At 34.8% G+C, this 26,349-nt stretch overlaps 1 pseudogene; it reads right to left on the reverse strand.

Moving 5' to 3' along the window:
* Positions 1 to 3,517: 3,517 nt before the first annotated feature.
* LOC114491933 overlaps positions 3,518 to 26,349 on the reverse strand; it is a 105,621-nt pseudogene continuing 82,789 nt past the window's right edge.

Consider the following 26,349-nt stretch of genomic DNA (forward strand, 5'->3'; position numbering starts at 1 on the left):
TTTTTGTAGCAGCCACAAATTTACCTTGTGCTAGTTACATGTTAAATGGCTGATTATCACTTGTGATTATTTTTGATGATAGGATTCTTTCAGAGTGATTTTAATTAAAATGATTTATTTCATTGTATAATCCCAGTTTTTTATTCAATTTACACTGTACCCTACACTTTATGATATTTATGCTCCTAAATTTTTTATTGTTAAGAAGTGATGAATGAAATATAAAATAGAGAAAATTTGAAAATTAAAAAAAAATTCTGTGGCATAATACAATGAAGTTATAATTAATTTATTTAAACTTAATTTATTCATTTAAACATTTATACTCTTTAGTATAATGGTGAGATGTGATCTTTTACACAGAAGATCACCCAGACCAATTAAAAAAGAAAGAGAGATACAGAAACACACTACCAAAAGTGTCCAATTGCTATAACTGATCCTGGTATGAGAAAAAATGAATAAGTAAAATGTGAAATGGTGACCCAGTGGGGGAAAGGCAACTAATTTGAAAGCTTTCCCATTGAGGCTGTAAAAAGTATATTAGCTATAGGAAGTGATGAAGACAGATTTACTGGGTGAGAAAGTAGACTGTGGGTGTTTCAGATTATACTTTTATGACAGGCTACCAAGGTTTGAAAAGGCCTTATAAGCAATCCTGAGCAGAGTGGATTTCCTGATGATCTTGTAAGTAGTGGAAACCACTGAAGATTGTGGCAATAAAGTTTCTATGTGTGTTAAAAAAAACAACTTTGGGAAACCGATTGCTTTTAGGGAGTTCAAACAGCAGATACTTCAGTTGAGAAATGATTTCAGCAGTCCAAGGTAGAGCTAATAAGGGCTTCAGTTAAGACAACAGTGGAAAGAATGATAATCAGCAGGGTTTCCAAAAATATTTCAGGAAATAAAATTATATTACTGAGAATATCTTAACTGAATGCATCTCATAACACCTTTTTTTCTTCCCATCTCCCTGATAGAACAACTTTAAACATAAAAGAAGCCTAGTGTGAGTTGCAGGAATAAATTAGAGTGTTTCTGAGGCCTTGAATTTTCTGGAGAAGAGAACAACAAAAGCATTCTATTGTGTAGGAGATCTGTTAGAGATCAGGGAGGCTGTTTGGGACTGCTGGCACCTGTGTTCTCAGAGGAAGAAGGCATTATACACTGCCAGTCCCCTAACAGAAGTCTGTCCTCACCCCATGTCCACCCCTATCCCGAGCCATTTCACACCAGGGAAGTCTCAGATTTGGGAGCCAAAACTGAAGGGAAGGTTTAAATTTTGACAACCCTCTTTCAGTTGGCTTACTAGAGCAAAAGATCAATGTAGCATTAATCTTTGCGGCTTTATCATGGTTGCAAAAGCCTCCAAAAAAAATTTGCACTCCAAAACCAAAATTAAATAAAAATTCTTGAATCAAAGTGAAAATAAAAACAAAATATAAATCATTAAAAAAAATTAAGTGAAAACCTAAACCATATCAAAATGTGCAATATAGAGGTAAAGTTGTATTAATAGTAACTACAGAGAAATAGTTTTATTATTAAAATAGAAATACTGTGATGTACATATATAACATGCGAATGTTACTATGTGAAGACAAAACTAACAGTGATGTAAAATGATGTAAATCTATAACATGAAAACAATGTTGATATGTAAAGATAAAACAAGAAAGAAAATTAGTAAAGTACTATCAAAGTAACTAAAAGAAGATGAAGTAGGAAAAATAAATAAAACCAAATTTTAGCTCTTTGAAGACAAACTGAAAAAACACTTTACAAACCTGATAAAGCAAAAAGAAATAAAAATAAATAGGTTTAAGAATATAAATTGATATATAATCAGAGATACTGAAAGTATTAAAAGTATTAGTAAATATTTCATGCAATTTGATGGCAATGAGTTTGAGAAGCTAGAGAAAAATTTAACTTTTCTTGTAAAATGTAATTAGCAAAATTGATCCAAGAAGGGTAAGAAAATCTGACAAACCAAGTATAGTATAAATTGGAAACTGATGAAAATATAAGGGTGTAATGCTCAGATAGTTTTGTAGCTAACTTTTATTTTAACTCAAATAAATACATCTATGAGGTCCATCCAGAAATTATCCAGCCATATAATATGACAAATAGAGACACTTATTGAAGAAGATACAAGATATAAGAAACATTATACATAGGGCAATGATGCCCCAGCCCCCTTCAAAGTAGTTCCCCCTACTTTGGGACCTCACACAGTTCTCCCAGTCTCCATCAGCTGCCCTGCCATATTTTCCTGAATCTCATCAAAAGTCTGAAATCTCTTTCCTTTCAAAGGAGATTTTAGTTTTGGGAAAAGGCAGAAGCTACAGGGTGCCGAATCTGGGCTATAGCAGGGCTAAGTCATCTGGGTGATTTTGATGTTCTGCTAAAAAATTCTGCCTGAGATATGATTCATGAGTGGGCATGTTGTCATGATGAAACTGCCAATCACCAGTTGCCTGTAGCCATGGCCTTATGAATCATCTGAATGCTTCCATGGAGGAATGTTCAAGCTTAATGCAAAATTTGATGCAGCTTCATTGCTCTACTCAGTCATTTTGAATGTGACAACCACACAGTACACATGCTCACTCAACAACATCTACCACTCCCGCTGACTAGTACAGTAAAGCCATCATTGCTCACACATGTGCATTTCAGTTCACTGTCCTTGGCTGCTAGGTTACATGGATATTATATAAACCATTCTTGTTACCCTAACAATGGCTAGACTTTTTCCAGATAGACCTCATACGTGTTTTAAACTATGAGAAGCTACACAGAAAAATAACAGCTTCCCAACTCATTTTTAAAAGCCATCATATCTCTAAATTTGAGCCGTGTAAAGGATACATAAAATATATACTTTTATTTGTAAATATAAAGATGAAACATCTAAAGAAAATTTGAACAAATTGCAATATGCCATGTCCAGGTGGAATATTTTAGAAATGAAGATGTCTTAACATTAAGAAACATAGTTGTTAGCTATAATAACCACTTTGTACATGACAAGACAATGAGAAATAGGCAATCCCTTTAAAACAAATTCTTAAAATTAAAAAAAATGTTCACAGTGGTTTGTATCAACAGGATGCATTTTATGACAATAACATGTACAGATTTAGCACCCTAGGGTTCTCTTGTTATGCTAAAGAAAATGAGCATTTACATTATTCATGGATTGTATTGAATTTTTTAAAAAGAATTGTATACTTACCCCTTAGGATAAACTGTCCTAGGGTATGGAGCTTCAACACCATCATTAAAGTTGTTTGCAAAAGGAAGGGGGAATTTAAAAAAAAACAAACATTTTTTCTTGGGAGTAAAGTCTTTCATTCCCTGTCCTAACTAGCAAATGCCATTCATTAACTCAAAATGGAAAGCAGGGCCCCACAACACACTCTTTGAGCAAGCGGACCAATACACATTACAATTTTAAGAATGAAGGTTACATGGTACAAGTCCCAACTAGGCACTGTCAAAATGATATCTATTTCTTTGCTTGCTTTGTGATCATACTCCTTGGAGGTGTTATGGGAATCATGGCATTCAGCTCCTTTTTCTCTGCAGGCTTTAAAATCTAAAGAGAGCACATTTAGTGTTTAGTCCACTCTCATCATGGCACTGGCATTTTCAAATTCTCCATAATAATTGGGCACAGAAAACAGCGAGACCAACTAACTCTGTAAAAAATTCATATCCATTTGTAACCACCTGATGGGCTCTACATATAAGATCCAAATCATCCTTATGGAGAAATTTTGCAACCACTTCTGCCCCAAATGTGAAGTACACTCCTCTGTCATTTTCGCCCCAACCTAAGACATCTTTATCAGGGTCAGAATGCAAAAGATCACAAAGAAGACCTTGATCTGGTACATCAGTTGGTCACATAATTCAGTGAATATGCTCCATAGACTGAAGATCTGTTGAGAAACCTCCATGGCAAAATATTTTCTCAGTTGAATGGCTGCTATAGGTAAAGAGTTAAAGTAGTCTGTGAAAGTTTTCCATAGTTCAATGTTATATCTTCCTTTACATTCATCATAAAGTCCATACATTCTATCAATCCTGGCACACTCGTGGTTTCCTCTGAGAAGAAAAAAATTCTCAGGGTATTTGATTTTGCATGCCAGTAAGAGGCAGGTAGTCTCCAGTGACTCCTTCCCCTGTCCACATAGTTGTCAAGAACCAGGTAGTTGCTTTCTGGTGGGAAGCCACTATACCCAAAATGTCAAAGTAAATCATGGAATTGCCCATGGATATCACGACATATTTGAATGGTAACTTTTCAACCTTGCCAGCATCACTGGCATAATGTATGTTTAATTTAAGCACACTTTCCTCTACCATATACTTAAAATGACTACTAAAGCCTTTATTTAAAATGTTTTTGACCCTTTCCAAAACCAGATTTTCTGTTGTAATATGTAATGACACACCCAAGTACAAGGTGGTAGGTGGTGTGTCCATGTTGCCTTCTTGATGCTTCAAAACCAGACTTTTTTGAGTTTCAATAGCAATTAGGAACACAGTACAGTTTAAGCTGTTAATGATTAAAGTTAATACATTTCACACGATTTCCACATACTTGCATCAGGCCTGAACCCATCCATTCAGAAAGCTCCAAATTACAGAAATAACGCTGTTCTGTACAAGTGACCAATCTTGCTTTCTTTGGTCTACCTCTTTATTCTGAGGTGAAGTTGAAGCTTATAAGTCAAAATAAAGGAACTAACTTTCTATCCACCAGTTTATACACAACTTACATTATCTGTGACTTTTAAAACTCAGATCTGTTGAAAAGAAATCTATTTCAATAGATGACCATGTATAATACCACGTGATGAGAGAGGATTCAGACGTATTAAATGCTGAGCATGTTACGTTCTCTCAGTGTCTGTTCCTCAGCACAGAACACACGGGAGAACTGTTGGTGGCACACTGAGTGGAGCTTAATGAATAAACTGCTCTGGAAATCACATACACACACAAAAGAAACATAGCTTGTTAGTTTATTGTAGTTTATTAAATCATTACACTAAAAAGTTAAAAATAGAACATAACTTTAAAGTACTTAGATATTTTCTAACAGTTAACTGCTATTCTTAATGTTTTTCAAGTAAAATAGAAAGTGAAACCTACTTCATTGTGAGAATGAATATTCTCCAAAAATATCTGAAATACTGTATAAAACTGCAAGTACTCAACTATTTCCGTTCAAATAAGTATGAGAAAAAGAAGTGTACCTATGACTATAGACGTAAAAAACTCAAGATACATAATTAAAAACTCACAAGCAGTTACCTTTTAGAATTAGTAAAAGCATTTGATAGAGCACTTACATGCACATAATAAATATGTAAATGTCCATAGAGTCTATATTAACAACCAGTACTTTGAAATGAAAATGGGGAAAAATAGGGGACCTTAGCTCAATAATATCAAAACCAAAAATTCAGAATAAAGAAAAGAAATGTAGGGAGTTTGTTATGAAGATAATCACCAAACTTTACTGAGTAAAAAAAATGGGCTGAATAATTAGAGAGAAATATCATCTTCCTGGAAAGAACACATACTATTAAAAATGCCTGTTAACCATTAACACAAATTAACCATCTCAGTCAGAATCCTAACTCATGATTTAATTGAAGAGAGTGACAGTTAAGTTCACATGGGGCACTGTAAGTAAGGGTTTCACAGAATAATTTGGAAAAGTGAATGGTAGTAAATGGAGAGTTTCCCTGACAGATAATTAAATTTATTGATTTCAATCAGGTTTTGTAGTCATGAGCCACAGAAGCCACTATATAAATAGGAAATTATAGGCAAATATAAATAGGAAATTAATTCACTGATGATATTTGGTATCACATAACATCTTATGGAAGAAAATATGTTTGGAAGCCATGCAGCCAGGGTTATCTGCCAAAATGTGTAGATGTCCCATTAAGAAACCACTGCTACCATAACAGAAACAGACATACCACAGCCAACAGAAATGAGGGAACAGAAGCTTATGTCTAGGACACACAGAGACCTGGATTGGGATACCAAAAGCTATGTAATAATTATAAAAAATGGCCCAAAAGTAGACAAGCCCTTGAGAAGTAATAAAGCCTTTGAATCACTATAGTCCACAAACTGGATAAAGTTGATGTAGTATAGCCAGTGTCCCCAAATGCCTGCTAGAATTATAAATACACATTGCTCTGTAGAGAAACATATCTTTTTGGAACTCAAAATATTTTTTTCAGTTACTCATATGCTATGTCCAATGCCAAACCAAAATTAATAATACCTATAAAAAGATACAATAATATAACTAAAAAGTAAGAAACTTAGACCAAAACAAACAGTTCTTCACGTGGATAATACCTTGAAATAAATGTACATAATACATATTCAAGAAAAGAAGATATAGGATTGAGACTTTTGGCAGAGAACTGAGAAGTAGAACAAAATAACAAAATATAAAATTTAAAACATGTGGAATCTAAAAGAGCCAAACTCACAGAAGCATAGAGTGGATTCATGGTTGCCGGAGGCTGGAGGGGAGGGGAAATGGGGACAGGTTGGTTAGGTACAGACTTTCATTATAAGATGAGTAGGTTCTGGGGAGCTAATGCAGGTCATGGGGATTATAGTTAATAATGCTGTATTATACACTTAAAGTTGCTAAGAGAGTGGATCGTAAATGTTCTCACCACAAAAAAGAGAAGTAGTAGTTATATAACATGATGGAGGTATTAGCTAATTCTATAGTGGTAATAATCATTTTGCAGATATGAATGTAACAAATCCACACTTGTTATACACCATGATACATATGTCAATAAAACTGGAAAAAATACAATAACCAAAATTAAGAATTTCAGGAGTGTGTTTAGTAGTGTTTATAACAACTGAATAAAGAGTTAATTAATGAAAGAGAAATCAAAATAAAATACTACAAATAAAATGCAGAGTAACTTATGGGAATAAAAAAGAATTGAGGGTCAAAAATACAGGGGCAGAGAATCTCTCTCAGTTGTATAATCGGACTTCCCAAAGGAATATAGAATGAGGCAAAAGCAACATATAAAGAAGTAATATTTTTATTTCCTCCACAAAATATTAAGTCTCAGATTGAAGAAATGCCTATGAATAACAATTAGGGTTTTAAAAATCTTTATATGCTATCTAAACCATTGAAAGCTAGACAAAGAGATGATCATAGAGCAGCCAGAAATATGAAGATAGATTACCTTCACAGAGCAACATAAACAGTGATAACTAATTTTTCAAATAAAAAGTGGAAGTCAAGAGATGACAGGACAATAACCCTAAAAAGAAATTTCCACCAAAAATTCTAGACTGGGAAAAATATCCTCCCCTCCTTTGTAAAGGCAAAATAAACAGATGCTTAGACAAACCCAAACTGAGAATTTTTCACCAGCAAATCTATACTAAAGAAAGTATTAAAGAGTATTTTTCAAAGAGAAATAAATGATTCCAGATATTTTAATAATTTGAGAGAAATGAAGAACAACAACAAAATTGGTATTAGGTAATCTAAAAATATTGACAATATAAAACAATTATAGTAATATCTTTAGGATTTTATATAAAATTTAAATACAAAAACAATAATAGCATATAATTTGTTAGCATATGGAATATGTAAACTTTCTTACATTACCTGACAAGATGTAAAATAACTAGTTTATATCAGATTTTGATAAGTCAAGGATAATATTTGCTCTTTTAGCATAACCACTAAGAGAATAATAAAATATAAAAATATCAACATAATAGGAGAAAAAAATTAAATATTAAAGAAAATAATTAGCTGATAAGTAGGAGGAAATAAGAGAAAAGAACATAGGATAGGACAATTAGAAATTAAATTGTGAGATAGCATTTTCAAAGCCAAATATGTCAGTAATTATACTAACTTTAAAAAAGGAGTACCCAAATTAAAAGACAAAGATTATCAGGTTGGATAAAAAATTAAAACTTATGTGTTTCTTGAAAGAAAATCTTCTAAATTTTAAGCAGACATAAAGTAGAAATATAGAAATGCTATAATTTACAAACATTAACCAAAGATATTGGCTTAGGTATATTAATACCAGACAAAGAAGAGTCAAGGCAAAAAGTTGTACTTGAGATATAGAGGGGCATTTCATAAGGTGAAAATGTCATTTTGCCAACAAGTATAAAAATACTAGCTTTTTATTTTACTAAAATATAACATCAAAGATATAAAGCAAAAATTAATAACTGGCATAAACTGACTAATTCATACTGGAACATAACTTTTCCATATAGAAAGGACAAACTGACTAAATAAATCACTAATGATGTAGAAGCTTTACACAACACAATAAGCTTTACCTTCATTCAAGAGCACATATTTTTAATGAATTGGCCATATGCATATAGTATATTTCTAACTGGTACATAATTAAGCTAGAATTTAACCATAAAAAATAATTTAAAAACTTCTTATGTTGGGAAATTCAAAAACAAAATTACACCTGAAGATCATCCATGGTTCTTTTATTTTTTCAGTGTTTTCCTGAGAATTTTTTCTTTATTTTTATTGTTGATATTAATGCAAATGCCCTCATCCCTCCCTTCCCCTCATCCCCACCATCACCACGTGTTGCGCGTGGGTCACCGGCCAGCAGTGACCATGGAACGCTGTGGATGGCTCGCCGAAAAACATGCGAGAAACAAACAAACATGCACAGAGACAGACTAGTTTCTGTGGGGAAGTAGGGACGGAATGGCCACCCCCCCCTAGTGGGGAGGGCCCTGATTTACCGTCAATACATGCTTTTATTGGGCTCATTTTGCATAATAATTCAGGTAAAGTACAGTACTTATCAGGGGGAAGTAAGGAACCATAGAAAACAAGGAACTCTGCTGGTCTATTGAGTCAGGGTCAAAGAGCTGTAAGACTTTGAGGAACAAACTTCCTCCTTGGACCCCTCTCATTCATCTGAGAGCATTCTAAACAAAGAAGGTTTCACAGTAATTTACATGTTCTTTCTTAGGCCTGATCACCCAGGGAATCCACTCTTTTTCAGCACAGAGCTGCACCACCCTGTCATTGTTTCAGGCTTATTTGGGAACTAAGGCAATAAGGAGATTTTCTCCCAGATGATGAGAACTCAGGCTATGTCAAAGCTGAGGAGTGAGGGTCCGTCACCCTCTTTTGCTGCAGCCCCCAAGTCCTTCTTTTGGGGGGCCTCCCAAAGTGATCATGCCTGCCTTAGGTCGTTCCCCCCGTGGGGAATCTTACCCGACTTTGGCTAACCAACCAAGCTTTTTAGGGTTCAGCAGCAGAAGCAGCATTCCTGCCAGGGAGATAAGCCCTTGTCTCCTTGCTGGCTTACGGTTCCAAGGGCGTTCCCTTAGCCTTAGCCTAGGCGGAGGTTTCAGCTTCTGATACCAGTCAGGGCGGTTCCCAACAACCACGCTGTTATCTGTGTCCATGGGTTTTACATATGTTCTTTGGGAAATCCCTTCACCTTCTTTCATCCAGTCCTTCCCTCCCCACTCTCCTCCAACAGCTGTCAGTCTGTTCCATGTATCCGTGCCTCTGTTTCTGTTTTGTTGATCAGTTTATTTTGTTCATTAGACTCCACATATAAGTGATAAAATAGAAATCATGAAATAGTTCTAAATGAATGATACTTGATATTAAAAGTGACTTAGTGCAACTAATGCTTTGCTGTGAGAAGAATTTACAGCCTTAAATGTCTATTTTAAAAAAGGAATGCTGAAATTAAGCGTTCAAAATTTAAGAAGATAGAGAGGAATAAAAAAAAAGCAACCAATACAAGTAATAAAATAACAGGATGAGAAAAACAAACAAATATATATATATAATAAAGAGGATTAGCAAAGTTAAAATCAGTTTATGTAAAAGTCTGACAAATTTTTTTTTCAGGCAAAATTTAATATTATATTAAAGACTAAGATAAAAAGTGAGTTTAAAAGGGATAAAAGGGTTTTAGTTAAAAAAGGGAATACAAAGGCCAGATCATAGAGAAATTAAAGCAAATTATAAATTGGTTTAATGAATAACCTATGCTAATAAACTTGAAAACTAAATGAAATAGTAAAACTCCTTGGATATAAAACTTATTAAAATTGACAAAAAAAGTTATAGAAAATCTGGATGCTGTAATAAATGTCACATAAATTATATCTTTAATAAAAAGCTTTCATAAGAGGAAGCTTCAAATTATATGTCTTCATCAGTGAGTACTTATGGAAAAAGTAATGTCTAATTTACAGTGCAAGAGAACATAAAATGGTTATCATGATATAAAACATAAGGATAAAAAGAAAATTATAGGCCGATCCCAATATTGAAATAGAATTAAATATTCTAAAAATATTGCCCAATTAAACCAATAAATATATAAAGAACAAATATATTCAGCAAACAGATTTATCCAAGAAATGAAAATTTTATCCAACATCCTAAATTCAATTAACAATGTTCCACCAAAACATTTCTGAGAGATCAGTCTGTGGAGTCTTTTGGGTACTTATACAGAGTATGAGCTGTATGCTGGGATCTTTGGCTTTGTGTGTGTGTGTGTGTGTGTGTGTGTGTCTATGTACACACACACATACATACAAACACAGATATACTAAACACAGATATAAACACATACATTTATGTGTATGTGTCTATACATAAAAATATATAGAAATATAGAATATATAAATATATATTTAATTTCTTCTTCATCTTCTAGTGTAGTAAAAGAATGCAAACAAGTTAACTTACAGGGAAATGCCAATGCGTGTATTCATTATTACCATTTTTGAAGGAAAAGAATATCATCAGGAAAGATTTCCATCATTCTAATCTAGCTGATGTAGGATTTCCAAAAAGGGAAGAGTGAAGGAAATCTCTTTAGTTATTTACAAGCAGACTTTATTAGGAAGAAATCATTTATGCACAAAGTAATGCAAGACTTCCATTTTGCTGCTCTTCTAGGTATTTTGGAAATGTTCAGTTCAAACTCAAGTTGCTAATGAAACTTTAGAACTTACATCATCACCTGATAGATTTTTTGATCCTTTTACTAATTGGTATAAAATTAGTAAATTGAATACTCTAGTTATTCTTTTAAACAGAATCTCCAATTAAAAGTACCACCACTATAGGACAGTTTGCATCATGTAGTGTCTATCCTTCTTCAGCATTAAAAAGTCTTCAAAATAGTGGGCTTCTCTCAAACTACCTTTCACCCACTTACAGGTCCTTGAATGACATTTGATCACATTGGGATCCTATCAAAATTTGTTCCAGGAAGGCATCAAGGAACAGGAACAGACTTAGTATCTTTAGAAGTCTTTTGAATCTAATAATGAGACTCCTATCAGAACAGCCTAGGCTATAAATCTTCCTTTGAAGTTATGTGAGGTATTTTTTTTCTTTTTTTGCAGCAAAAATGAGTGTAGGTGCAGATCAGTTGATGATAATGTTCTATTTATTTTCTGAAGTGAGGTGGGGGAATGACAATATTAGAAAGTCCAGTTTACTCACTGTGAAAAATACCCTGTATTTTAACTTTCATAAAGACTTTGCCCCTTTGGATATATCTTGTTGGCTATATCTAAAACAAATAAAAATATAACAAAAAAAAAAAACAAATAAAACATCAAAAAGTCAAAAACCAATGCTAGTTCTTCCATACACCTCCACCCCTGTTAGTCTTCTAATTCTCCTAATGTCTGATCAGTACATGGAAATGTGCCTACATTTTGTTGACATTAGATAACCCAAGAGAGTGGTATGATGGGGCTAACTCTTAATATATACTAATAGCTATCCCTGTTCTTCCCTTTTAAACTAAGTCTTCTCCACTGTATCTTCATACTTCATATTTCAGATAAGTTTGAAGCAGCTCAGTTTATATTTTTTGCATTTTTTTGAAAAGAACAGAACAACCTTATTTTAGTTTTTAAACATGTATTTGTGTGTATGTATGGATAGAGAGAGAGAGAAAGAGAGAATGCATGTAAACCTAGGTGGACAGTTCTTTATCCGTATAATTCAAAATGTTTTTCTGGTGTGTATAGATGTATGTATCTTTTTCATTGATTTTTGCCAAACTCAATAAGAGATGTTATCCATGTATTAATATTTTTCCAACATAGGGAAGTTTCCTTTAATTATTTATTTGATCATTGATTTTGTTTCCATTTTTTAAATATTTTTCATTTCCAATGTTTCTTAGAAACCATTATAACTCAAAGATTGGTTTATTTTCTCATAGTATTTTACTTCCATTCTTTTTAAATCACCTCAACACTTTTGGTGATATTCCCAAGTTATTCTTGTCATATCACAGTTTTGCTTATCTACAGTATCAATTGAGTTCTCTAATGCAGTGAAGGTAATTTTTAGTTCTCCCATTGTATGTCAAAATGTCTTCAAACCAAATTTTATATCAGATATGACCAGGAAGGATCATGGGCAAGGAGATACTTCCTGAAAAGCAGTATCTGGAAAAAACCCTGGGAGAACCTAAGAAACTCCTTCAACTGCTAGTCAGTTCTCATTATTTATGTCTAGAAGGATCCATGAGGCACTATGGACCTAAATTCCTTCTCTGTTTCTCAAAGAGTGATGGTATAGTGTTTCTCTTCTCTCTCCTCCATTATATATAACATGCATCAGGATCTGCTTCTATACTTTATTCGAAGACCTTAAACTTAGAGCTGAGAGGTAACATCATTTCCTTTGTGGAAGAGTAGGAACATTTTATAAAGAGAAAGGTACATATTTTTTTAAACAGAATATTAAAAAGTATGTGGGTTAAAGAAAGCAAAAGCACTGGGCTCTGGGAGATATTTATTCAAGAACAACAGGAATCCACATATTCTGCTTTTGCTAATGACTGGTTTATATTTTCAAAGTCCCCTCTTCTCAATCAACATCATTTAGTGAACCCATGGCAATAATGTCACTCAGACTTGATTAATCAGTCTCATAGCCCCCAAGCCACAGTGATTGCTTCAGAGATGGGCACATTATATTTTCAGAGATTATAAATCATCATAATAATTTTGCTGAACTGAATGAAAAAAAAAGGCAAGTAGCAATTCTGTCTGGATTTGTAGCTGAGAAGAATAACTAAGCACTTCTGCCACATCTTGATAGTACATGGATTTGAAACCAAGATAGAAAAAAGAAATCAAGTTCTGAATATCTGTATGAGCCATAAATTCAATTATTTTAATCCATCCTACCCTAACTCTACTCATTATAAGAAACAGTCAACCACTGCTTTCTTCAGCAAGCACTGATTATATATTTACACTCTTATGTGAAGACTCTTAAGCAACATAGTCAGTTTAGACTGTGACAAGAGAAATATAAACAAATAAGAAATATTACTCAATTTCATGTGCAAGCCATGTTTTCTGATTCGGTTGTATCAGATATAAAGTGAATATATGAACCCCCTCCAAAAAAAGAAAGATAGATTTTCCAGATTGAGAATTATATCATATAGTATATAATTATATTCTCTATCTCATGTACAAGTCACCTATTTGTGGGCTCATCTATGATATATTACCCTTGAATGTAGCATATGTCCCTCCTGTTTAACTACTTTAAGTCTTTTATGTGGGGACTATACATAGCAAGAATCATGCAAGGACAGAACCCACAAAGACATTATTACTTAACTAGTAGATAAAGAAGCATTCAGTGAACCAGGCTTGGGGGAGGGGGGCGGTGGAGGAGAAAGCAGCTATAGACTTACTATAAATGCTAGAAGACAGAACGTTCAAGAAATATTCTTTGGACTTCCAACCAAGATGGAGGCATAGATAGTTACACTTTTCTTCCTTGCACAACCAAAAAGACAGCAACCAATTTAAAAACCAAAACCAAATAGAACTGCCAGGAGATTAAACTGTATGGAAGCCCAACAACCAAGGAGTTAAAGAAAAAACATTCACCCAGACTGGTAGGAGGGGTGCAGACAGGCAGCCAGGGCAGAGAGGATGCACAACAAAGTGGTGCCTAGTGGACCAGGCTTCCTACATTCATGTGCAGATAAGCCAAGGGGAACAACTCGGCAGTGAGACAGACAACACAACTGAGGATTCAAGCTTAAGAAACTAAAGCCTCAAAATTCTAGCTGTAAAAACCTGTGGAGGTTGTGGCTGCAAGAGAAATCCCAGCCTCACAGGAGAGTTTATTGGAGAAACCCATGGAGTCCTATGATGTACACAAGCCTGCCCACCCAGGAATCAGCAACAGAAGAGCCAAATTTGCTTGTGGGTAGTAGAGGAAATGACTGAAAGCTGGATGAGAGCTGAGCAAGCATCATTATTCCCTCTCTGATCTCCCTCCCCCACATACAGCACCATAGTGCAGTGATGTGGGTTGCCCTGCCCTGATGAACACCTAAGGCTTCACCCCTTACAACATAATAGGCGCACTGAAACAAAGAAATATGGCCCAAGTAAAAGAAAGATCAAAACTCCATAAAAATATCTAAATGACAAGGAGATAGCCAACCTATCAAATGCAGAATTCAAAACACTGGTAATCAGGATGCTCACATAAATGGTTCAGTATGAGCCCTGGCTGGCATAGCTCAGTGGATTGAGTGCGGGCTGGGAACCAAAGTGTCCCAGGTTCGATTCCCAGCCAGGGTACATTCCTGGGTTGCAGGCCATAACCCCCAGCAACTGCACATTGATGTTTCTCTCTCTCTCTCTCTCTCTCTCTCTCTCTCTCTCTCTCCCTCCCTTCCTTCTCTCTCTAAAACTAAATAAAATATTTTTTAAAAAATGGTTCAGTATGGTCACAAAATGGGGGAAAAAGTGAAGGCTATGCAAAGTGAAATAAAGAAAAATATACAGTGAACCAACAGTGTGGGGAAGGAAACTGGGACTCAAATCAATGATTTGGAGCAGAAGGAAAAAATAAATATTTAACCAGAACAGAATGAAGAAACAAGAATTCAAAAAAATAAGAAGAGGCTTAGGAACCTCTGGGAAAACTTTAAATGTTCCAACACTTGAATCATAGGGGTGCCAGAAGGAGAAGAGGAAGAGCAAGAAACTGAAAACTTATTTGAACAAATAATGAACAAGAACTTCTCCAATCTGATGAAGGAAATAAACTTCCAAGATGTTCAGAAAGCTCAGAGAGTCCCAAAGAAATTGGAACCAAGGAGGAACACAACAAAACACATCATAATCTAATTACCCAAGAATAAAGATAAGAGAATCTTAAAAGCAGTAAGAGAAAAGGAGAGAATTACCTACAAAGGAGTTCCCATAAGACTACCAACTGATTTTTCAAAAGAACCCTTACAGGCAAGAAGGGGCTGGAAAGACATATTTGAAGTCATGAAAGGCAAGGACCTACATGCAAGATTATTCTGTCCAGCAAAGCTATCATTTAGAATGGAAGGGCAGATAAAGTGCTTCCCAGATAAGGTAAAGTTAAAGAAGTTCATCATCACCAAGAGCATATTATATGAAATGTTAAAGGGACTTACCTAAGAAAAAGAAGATCAAAACTGTTAAGAGTAAAATAACCACAAACTCACAACTGTAAATAACTGAACCTATAAAAAACAAAAACAAAAAAACAAACTAAGAAAACAACTAGAACAGGAACAGAATCACAGAAATGGAGATCACATGGAGGGTTATCAGTGGGGAGGGGGAGGGGGAAGAATGGGGTGAAGATACAGGGAATAAGAGGAATAAATGGTAGGTACAAAACAGGGGGAGTTAAGGATAGTATAGGAAATGAAGAAGCCAAAGAATTTATGTGTATCACCAATGGACATGAACTAAGGGAGGGTAATGAGAGTGGGAGTGGGGTGCAGAGCAGAGGGGTATAATGGGGAGAAAAAAATGAGACAACTGTAATAGTGCAATTGGTGAAATTTATTTTTTTAAAAGATAAGAAATATTCTTTGGTAGTGAGGGAGATCTGATCAAAATATCCATCATTCCATTAACTCTGACCTGGATAGCAAAGCAATTTCCCTTACTCTACCAATTTTCCATGTGCATCCCTTCTAAAAATGGCCTACCTTCTTTTAAAAAATATTTTGTTGTTGTTCTATTAGAGTTGTCCCAATTTTTCCTCCTTGGTACTCCTCTGCCCAGCCCACCCTCAGCTCCCACAGTCAATCCCCATACCATTGCCCATGTCCATGGGTTATTCATACATATCCCTTGACTAGTCCCTTCCCCTTCTTTCACCCTTATCCCACTCTTCCCTCCCCTCTGGTTGCTGTCAGTCTGTTCCTTGTTTCCATGCCTCTGGCTCTGTTTTGTTCATCAGGCTAACAGTTTTTATCATTAAGAGTATACTATGTAGAATATGCATGCTTACCCTTAACAATCTTTTCTCTACTCCCTTCCCTCTTCTTAAAAAGAGACAATCTAAATCAGGGTTCTGTTAAGTTCTTGAAAGCAGACTGGTTATTATTTTAAGTTTCACTGAAGTAAGGAGTATTATAAATATGGCTGGAACTTATAGCACATGATTTTCTTCTTTAAACAAGAGGAAAAGACACATTGGTGAACCAAATGGAAGAAAAACAGATATTGATCAGTTGGACTTCATAATAAAATACCATAGACTGGATAGCTTAAACAACAGAAAATTATGTATCACAATTGTAGAGGCTAGGAAATCTATGCTTCAAGGTGCTGACCTCTTTGGTTTCTGGTAAGAACTCTCTTCCTGGATTGTAGATAGCCACCTTCTAGCTGTGTTCTGACATGGCAGAGAAAGCAAGAGAGAAGCTCTGTGGTGTGGCTTTTTAAGAAGACATGGCTCTCATCCTTCGGGCCCCACCCTCATGACCTTATCTAACTGTAATTACCTCCCAAAGACTCTGTCTCTAAATGTCATCACACTGGGGCTTAGAAATTTAACACATACATTTTAGGGGTACACAAACATTTGGTTCATCATAGTGTTGATATAATGTTTGATAGAAGAATCCAGACTTATTTAAATGTTGAAAAGATGCAGAGACTCATAGACACTTTTGCTTAGTCCATTCTCATATGTCCTCTTAGACCATCATAAGACAAATCTCCAAATCACTGTAGATATCTGAGTGATTCTTATGTTTAACAGAATGGAAACATTGCCTTTTGAAGCTATATCTGAGCTGTTAGATTCCTAGTCCTATTTATTCTAACACGTTTTAGCTCCTTTGCTGTCTTCCAGTCTAGAGAGTTCCAGGGAGTATATCTGGCTGGCAGCCTAATTGTCTAAGTATGTTTGATATCTTTAGCTAAACAGGTCATAAGCTCCAAGCATGAGTAAGGAAACTGCAGAGAGCATTTTTCCCAAAAGCTTTCAAATATTAATCCCATGATTGACTCTCATAATTATTAATCAATAACTTCAAAAATCAGAAATTTAAGGGAAATGATATCCTATGTTTTATTTAGATATTGTTTGCATTTTGATTCCTAAAGTACTGTTTGAAGTCCAGGATGAGAAGGAGTTTTAGGATTTTATCAACTTTTAAAATATGCTCTTTCTTTCTCACACACAAATTGCAAATATTTTAAGATAAACACATACATACTAGCTCACCTGACCCCCATTAACTACCAACCTGAACAGTGCTGCTTCACAGAACAAGTAAGGAGTACATTGAAATCCTGGAGGTCAATGACAGAGAATGCAGAAAGAGACATTGTTCTACTTATTCTCTATCTCATGCTGTTTTTTTCCTTTAACCCTATTTAATTCAAATAATTTGTCATTTGCAAATGTGTAGTAAAAACAATTTTCAATAACATTCACTGGAAAGGAGAAAAACATGTAATATTTTTCTCTTATAGCAGTACCAGTAAAAGGCCTAAAGAAAACAAATTTGCTTTTATATAGATATTTTAGTAAATATTTAACTTATGCTTCAATAGGTATTGAATATCCCTATTTCTTTTTTGATCTTTTGGCATTTAAAAGGTATGAACTAACATGAAATATATTTTTCAGTTTTTTAAAAAGTACAATGTTCAGAAAATATATTTTGTAATCAACATATGAGCTATATTTTTCTGATTAAGACTAATAAAATTTCCCAGGCTCAAGTCATCCCTCTTGAATAAAAACTCCTGGAAATCTCTAAGAAATTCAGATTTTAAAAGGCTTTTTTTGCCGTAATATACTCTTTTATTGCTAAATTGAACTTTACTAAATTTGTTTTTATCCTACATATTTCACTGTAGTTTTATGTAATAAGTTAAAGAGAAAAGGAAAATAGAGCATTTTAAAGAAAATAATTCAAGATTTGATACATATTCAGGAATATGTGCTTTTAAATATATTATCAAAATTGACTCTCACATCAATCCTTAAGTTACAGAAATATTTTCAAGTAAGTTTAAAGTGAACTTTAATATAAAATACAGGTATAAATATCATATGGAATTATGTTACATATAAAGACCCTCACTAAATATCCCATTTAGGAAAAATATCTCTGGCTGCTTTCAGGAATTTCAGTGCATTGTTATTTCAAAATTATGAATTTTTCAACAAAATGTTGATCATTAGTCTGCATATTTTAAGACAGGCTTATTCTGTGGTAACATCCTTATAAACATTTTTCATAAGGATTGAATCCATGTAACATCAATACCTATCAGTTAAAAACCGAGAAGTACATATATTCAATGACTTCAATGACCTAGTAGACAAAAATTCAGACTTTTTCATGGAATAGACTGGATATGTTGATCACATGAACCACAGGTTTGAACTTAGTTTTGGCTGTACCTTTTTTAATGTAAACAAGAACACCATTAATATTATTATATGCCCTGCAACACATGTATAAGCATACTTTCTTATCTATCAATAAGAATTTTTTCAAGATAATAAAAGAAAGATCATACTGTTCTAAATTTACTTTTAGCATATTTGTGTTAAAAGGTTAGTTCAAATTTTGAAAGATAAGCTGCTGGGTTAAGTAAGTGTGTGTTTATGTCTGTGTGTATGTGTGCACACATGTATGAGGTCTGTCCAGAAAAAGTCCAGCCATTGTTAACGTGAGAGGTTTGTGCGACATCAGTGTAACCTGGCAGCCAAGGAGAGTGCACTGGAATGTACATCTGTGAACAATGAGGATTTCATCGTACTAGTCAGTGAGGGCAGTAGATGCTGTGGAGTGAGCATGTGTACCCTGTAGCTATGGTATTCGAAATGACTGAGCGAGTAGGGTAAGGAATATGCTTTAAAATTTTTAAATTTTGCATTAAGTTTGAACATTCTTCCATGGAAACTATTTGGATGACTCAGAGGCTGCATCCATGGGCAACCGGTGATTGGTAGCTTCATCATGACAACGTGCCCACTCATCCATGACATTTAGTATGTGAAACATTAAACCACGCAGGTGACTCAGCCCCCCTACAGCCCAGATTTGGTGCCCTGTGACCTCTGGCTTTGCCTCAAACTAAAATCAACTTTGAAAGGGAAGAGATTTCAGACTGTCAATGAGATTCAGGAAAATAATGACAGGGCAGCTGATGGCGATTGTATGAATTGTGTGAGATCCCAAGGAGCCACGCATGTACAAATACTCATATAAATATATATTTTGGTTTAGTCATTTCTGAATCTTTCTAAACCTAAGACTGATTATTTATGGTCTTCCCAACTTTTTAATTCTGCTCCAGGGTTCTATAATGATTAAATGGATTTTTGAAGAGTGATATGCATTTTGAAGGAAGAAGTTATTTATAGCTAAAACTATTTCACATTCTTAATCTATAAAGAACAGAGGTTATTTTATTTAATTATTGTCATATTTCCAAGTTGGCTGATGGTTCCCTCATTTCTCTTGCCAAACAAGTGAATTATTCTTGGAATCCTGTTCGTATTGTTGAATATTGTTAATAGCACGTTAACAATTAGAAACACAAAGGAGTGCTGTTGCTGCCCGTGGTCAAAACTTCTTATATCAGAGTTACAGATTTCAAAAATCTCAGTGTCTTGCTTGTGATTCAAAGCCTCCCTCCAACTGCCTAGTTCCAAAGGGAGATAAAGTGTGGGCATAGATTCAGCAGATAAGTTTGGTTTGTATCAGAAACAGAATATGCAAATTCCCTGTGGGATAGCACTACATAAAGGGTCAAAAAGAAGTCCTTGTTATGAACAATCTGTTTGTGTCTCCCCCAAATTCTTATGTTGAAGTCCAATGTCCTGGTATCAGAAGAGAGGAAACCTTTGGGACATAATTATATTTAGGTGAGATAATGTGGGTGAGGCCCTCATGATGGGATGAATGTTCTTATGTGAAGAGGAAGAGAGCAGAGCTGGCTTTCTTTCTACCCTGTGAGGGCACACTGAGAAGGTGGCCATGTGCAAGCCAGGAAGAGAGTTCTCACCAGAACCTGATCATGCTGGCACCCTGATAAGACTCTCAGCTCCCAGAACTGTAAGAAATAAATTTTTGTTGTTTAAGCCACTGAGTCTATGGCATTTAGATGTGGCATCAAGAGCTAGTACAGCCCTATATCACAGAAGTGAGGGAGAGAAAGATGAATCGACCACTTCAGTTTGTGGGTGACTCAAATCTTCTCTTTCAAAATGGAGATACAGAAGTTTCCTGAATCTGGTAGGGTCTTAGGAAGGGGAAGAAGCCCAGAAAGCAGCAGTGAAATAGATTGCCAACTCTCTGTTGACCAATACCTGTGCCCCCATCTATAGCAATGGAAAGAGAGACAGACAATGTAGCAAGTGGGTGCAGATTTTTAAAATTTACTTAAGGCAGGCAACTTGGGGACTGCATTGGCCAGCAGTGCTGAAAGCCATAGTATACTTGAGAATCTCCTCTTTCTCACCCAGTTTACTGGCAAACAGAAGAATGTGAGTGTAAGTGTAGTTTAAGGAAACACTTGGGGAGGAGAGAACTCTATTATGTTTATGTTTTTCTTGCTTAGTTTTGTGTTTTTCACACCCTCTCCATTGTTTTTACCTTGGGTGGTGGTTCACTTGTTTAAAGCTCAAACTTCCTAGACCCTTTGTCATTGAGATTGTCTTGCCAAAATGAGCTGCTCAGAATTTCTCCTTAAATGTTATCAACTGCACACCTCCAAAACAAAGACAAGTCTTTTGTTAGATACTGTTAAAGGCAAAGAGTCATTTTAGCATATAGTCCTTTTCATCTTGCAGACCTTTTATGGGCTTTCAGTGTGTCTCCTTACATATATCCTTAGAAACAAATTAAAAGATGGTGATATTTGGGGCTAGGGAGCCATGCTTTTTATTTTGAATGGCAAAATAACAAAAACACAAAGATGAAATGACAGCCCATTGAAGGCTTTAAAAATATATGTCACAATTGTTTAAATATAAAAACATGTTTTCTTCTGTAAATCAATGTATTGGTTGATATTATTTCATGTTAAACAGAGGAGTATTTCTAAAACCTGATGCAACAGTCCTTAAGGAGCTTCAGAAAAAAAAAATCTGGATTGTTCAGCTAAAGTTCAGATAAGCATCTGAATGTCAATTCCTTATCTCACTGAATCTATTATAATTCACCACTCTCTTCTGCATGTGTGATGCAATGTGAAGTGTGCCTAGGGTAAATTTCTTTGAGTACTGAATAATTTCTTTTCACTCTGGTCTTCAGTGCTCATTAGTTTTTTCCACTCTGGCTTGTTCATACAAAGGATACCTTGCATAAAGAAAACCTGCAAACATCTAGAAAAAACCCATAAGTATACAGTTAAAAAAAAAAACATTTTCATTAGCACACTCTGTCTATACATAAACCCACATATACTTGCAAGGAATGGATGATATATTTAACTGTGTGAGTTAGTTCGTTTTAATTAAAGGGAAATGTAGCCTTTGATCTATGGAATAAACAATCTAACAATAGTAAAAATGCAATCTGTCGAGACATATTTGAGTTATTTTTCAGTAATTGGCTTGGCAGCAACTTCAGTCACAAATTTCTGTTTCACAGATTGTCCTCAAATGAATAAAGGTTTGCTTTGAAATGTAATTAATATTACTTTCAGCTGCAAGACACTCTCAGGTTGTCAAAGGAATTTGAAGGAGGTAGCTACAAAAAAAAAGAACAGAATAAAAGTGAAACTGAAAAGTAAATTAAGGCAAATTAGGGAAGACAAAGTAAACCAGACCAATACAAAATGTCAGTGTCATGAACTGGATTTTACCTTCAGTTCAATCTCCTACAGACATTAAAATTATTAATATGGCTAAACAATTCACAGGGTGTCTATTGACATTGATTACCTCATTGTATCATTTAAACATGAATGAGAGTAGGTTTCATTTGTGTATTAATCTTAAAATGTAAAAGCTATTATCCAAGGAGATGGGGCAGATCTGAAGGAACAGGGGCTACCCTTAGAGAGTCAATTCCCATAAATTCACATGCACCGGCCAATACTACTTCCGTCATTGTAATAGTTAATCATATACTTGCTGCAAGCTTTTCTAGAAATATTGAGTTTTACTGGTGAAGGGCATAAATCCTAGCTATATGTATTCAATTACAAATACTTTAATTACAAAATATTTCCATATTTTCCACAAGCCTAACTGTTCTATTTTAACAGGGGTTCATAGAAACCCCCCAGAACAAATAGGAACATAGTTGCAGTTAATTGTCCTCAGACATGTCCTACTACCTCACATATTTGAAACACCAGTGCTCATGATACATCAACAATTAAACACAAGTAATACAGCACACACCAGTGAAATCTTAAATATCTTTTCTCCTCATTTTGATAAATGAATTTATAAATATATTTGTATTTATTAACCTTGAAAAGTTGAATGTGGTAGTTAATATGTAGTCAGAAAAAATGTTGCCATTTACAAATAAAAACTTATGATTTATTAAAGAATAAGCTTAATGATTTTTTTCAATCTGGTCTACTGGAATTAGACAAATGGTTTCTTCTCAGCCTTATAATATATGTTATAAAGCTATACTTTTTTCCACAAATATACAGAAATTTGGTGCTTGTGCAGAGACAGTTTGTGTTAGAAAATTATTTTATTTTATGTTCAAATATCTAGAGTATTTCCTATTCACAATTAACTGTGTCTTTTGGTGACATATTTATCACTTATTATGTGACCTACAATTAGTTTCAACCTATGATACCTACAGAGTTTGATAACACAAAGAAGTCTAGAGAGGGTATTTTGAAAATAAAGAAGAGGGGGGGATTGGATATGTGGCTTTACTGTTCATCCTAAATCTGGCAGGAAGACCAGCTTTTGAACAAGCTGTTATTTTCCACATGGGAGTAGCATTGCTACAGTAAAATGCCAGATTTCATCCATCATAATGTCATGGCTCATATTAAAATGTCTTCAGGGACCGAAGGGAGGGATGGGCAAAAGACATCAAATCAATTTTCAGGCAATTGCTATGGTTTTCAGAAACTAAGCCCTATGTGATAGTGTTATGGCTGCACAAAGGGAGGTTATAAATAAGGTCCATACATCAAGGGAGGAAGTAATTTAGAAAAAGAAAGCTGATTTGACTTTTGTGTGAGTCTGAACATATGGTTAGGGCACAGCTGGGTTATCATTCTATACATTCTCATAAGAGAGTAGAATCAAATCAACACTTCAGAGAAATTAGCTAATCTCTGGGCTTGAAACCATACATTTTTTGGATCAGTTGATCAGGACTTGAGATTATTTTACATTTGTTTTAATTATTATTCAATTATTAATATAATAAAATCTAGTCAAACATTATTACTTGGTGGCTTTGCTAGCTAAGAACTAGCCTCTATATGGATGAGTCTTTTCTTTGGAGGATGGGGAAGAGGAATTGGCCCAATTAAGAGACCTGCAATTCATATATAAAATTTCTTCTATTTTGAGCAATTTATTGTTAAATTTATAAGACGTAAAGTGCTGCAACCTATATTTGGCAATACTGTCTCTACTCTGTAAACAGCTTGTGTTTCAAGACCTTAATCATCACTAAATAACCTTTGCATGGAAAAGTTGAGAAGAGGTGGATGAGGGATACCTTATGGTTTTTCCCTGAATTAATATAACTGCAAAAAAGACATGAATAATGTTACATGGTCTTGCCAGCAGAAAAAATAAATGATACCTAAGTATTTGTGATACTCTCATTTCCTGTTCAGACTTTAATTATGAAGTTATAGAAGATATCTTCCTTATAAGCTATAGAATCAGTAAATCAACATATACAATAAAAATACTTTCACCCATGTTCCTCATATATAATTTTTACCATCTAAATTTGAGGAAATAAAGCTTTGTAAAAGTACTAATCTTCAGATACTCAAATTGTTACACGTTGGAAGAAGCAGTGTGTCAGTGTCCCAGTTATCAAAGTAAGTTAGTTATGACCCTAATGAGGGACATATTAGCATGTATGCAACACCACATGCAATGATGTAAGATGGAATGTAAAAACATAGTATACCTTTTAAAACTACAGTATATACAGAAATGGTTAATAAGGAGCCTAGCTCAGGGGAGTGACAAACTACACAAAGACTGAGAAAATAAACTGCCTCAAAAGTTTGCAGTAAGCAGCTTAGTTGGAAATAATAGTTGTACTATTCAGCTGTGCTAGAAAAAAAATATTTCTTTTGCATTTTTCAGTTATACTTTATTCACATGCAAATCAGGAATTTCATAGATTCTTAGAGGTCAAAATCAGTCACAAAAGTCCAAGTAATTTTAAGTCAGTGTAGATATCTTGTTTAACTGGATGTAAACAAGGTTCTATTATTTACCAAAAATGAATGTTTGATGCACCATTAACATTGAAGGTGTTTTTGCTGTCTTTAATTATGTAGTTATTTGATTTTCAACTTTTGTAAGTTGATACAATATAATTTTAGTCTGTTCAACAGAATAGATTTGTTCAAAACACATTTACTATATATATTTTTTTATTAGCTTCATAATACACTGAGTTAGCTAAGCATAAACTATTCATTAGTTTAGAGAAAAGAGTGATGTGAAGAAAACAGAGCTATTTTCTAGATCTTGATAAAATTCCCTGACCAGAGTGAATATAAATTAGTAAGGACCTAGTATGTTGGTGTATAATTTTATTAGAATATTCATTTTATGATTTTGATAGGTGGCAGGAAACTCATAGATTATTGAAGCTACCACCATCTACTGTCTCATTTTTAAAACAATGAAGGAAGGACTTCCTGTCAAGATACAGGTGTAGGTAAACATGACTCACGTCCTCACACAACCACAGCAAAATTTACAGCTAGGCTACAAAACAAATATCTGGAATATCATCAGAAAATTGAGTTGTATGGAAATCTGACAACAAAGGAATTACACAAGCCATATTCATCCAGATAGGTAGGAGGGGTAGAGACATGTGAAGAGGCATGGAGATATGGAGATGTGGAAAGGGGGGTCCCACAAGCAAGTGTGGTGGATAAAAATCGAGAGGGATACCTTGGGAATCAGGGATCCCAGTCCCACACTAGAATACCAAGCCCAAGTTTCCAGTGCCAGGAAGATAAGTCCCCATAACTTCTGGCTGTGAAAAACAGTGGAGATTGGGGGCAACAGAAGAAGCTGGGATTCTCAGGAGTCTCCTCTTAAAGGGCCTGCTATGGGCTTAGAACTTAACGTAGACTCCCCCTCTCTGGGCTTCAAAACAGGGGCAGCAACTAGAAGAGTACCAGTAGCATATGGGAAGAAATAGAAGTGTCTGCTATCAGGATGAGTGCCAGGGGACAGCTTCCTCCTAGACAAAACTCCAGAGGAAAGACAGCAGCATTGTCTGCTTTCAGAGACCTTACCACACATGGAGCCACAAATCAGCAACACCATTTCTGAAACTCCATTAAGCTAGTTCACATGGTTGCCCTGCCCTGGTGATTACCTAAGGATCTGCTCAATCCAACTTATGGTTTTCTAAATGGGCCACACTGCTAAATCAGGGAGTCAAAGCAGCTCTATCTAGTACATACAAACAAACACAGGGAGGCTGCCAAAATGAAGAGACAAAGAAATATGGCCCAAATTAAAGAAAAAGACAAAACTCCAGAAAAAGAACTAAATAAAATGGAGATAAACTATCTAGCAGATGCAGAGTTCAAAACATTGGTAATTAGGATGCTCAAGGAACTCACTGGGTACTTCAACAGCATAAAAAAGACCCAGGCAGAAATGAAGTTTACACTAAGTGAAGTGAAGAAAAATTTACAGGGAACCTGCAGTGGAATGGATGAAGCCAACAATCAAATCAGTGATTTGGAACATAA

The sequence above is a fragment of the Phyllostomus discolor genome, chromosome 1 (genome assembly GCF_004126475.2).
Source record: "Phyllostomus discolor isolate MPI-MPIP mPhyDis1 chromosome 1, mPhyDis1.pri.v3, whole genome shotgun sequence".
Classification (NCBI taxonomy): domain Eukaryota; kingdom Metazoa; phylum Chordata; class Mammalia; order Chiroptera; family Phyllostomidae; genus Phyllostomus; species Phyllostomus discolor.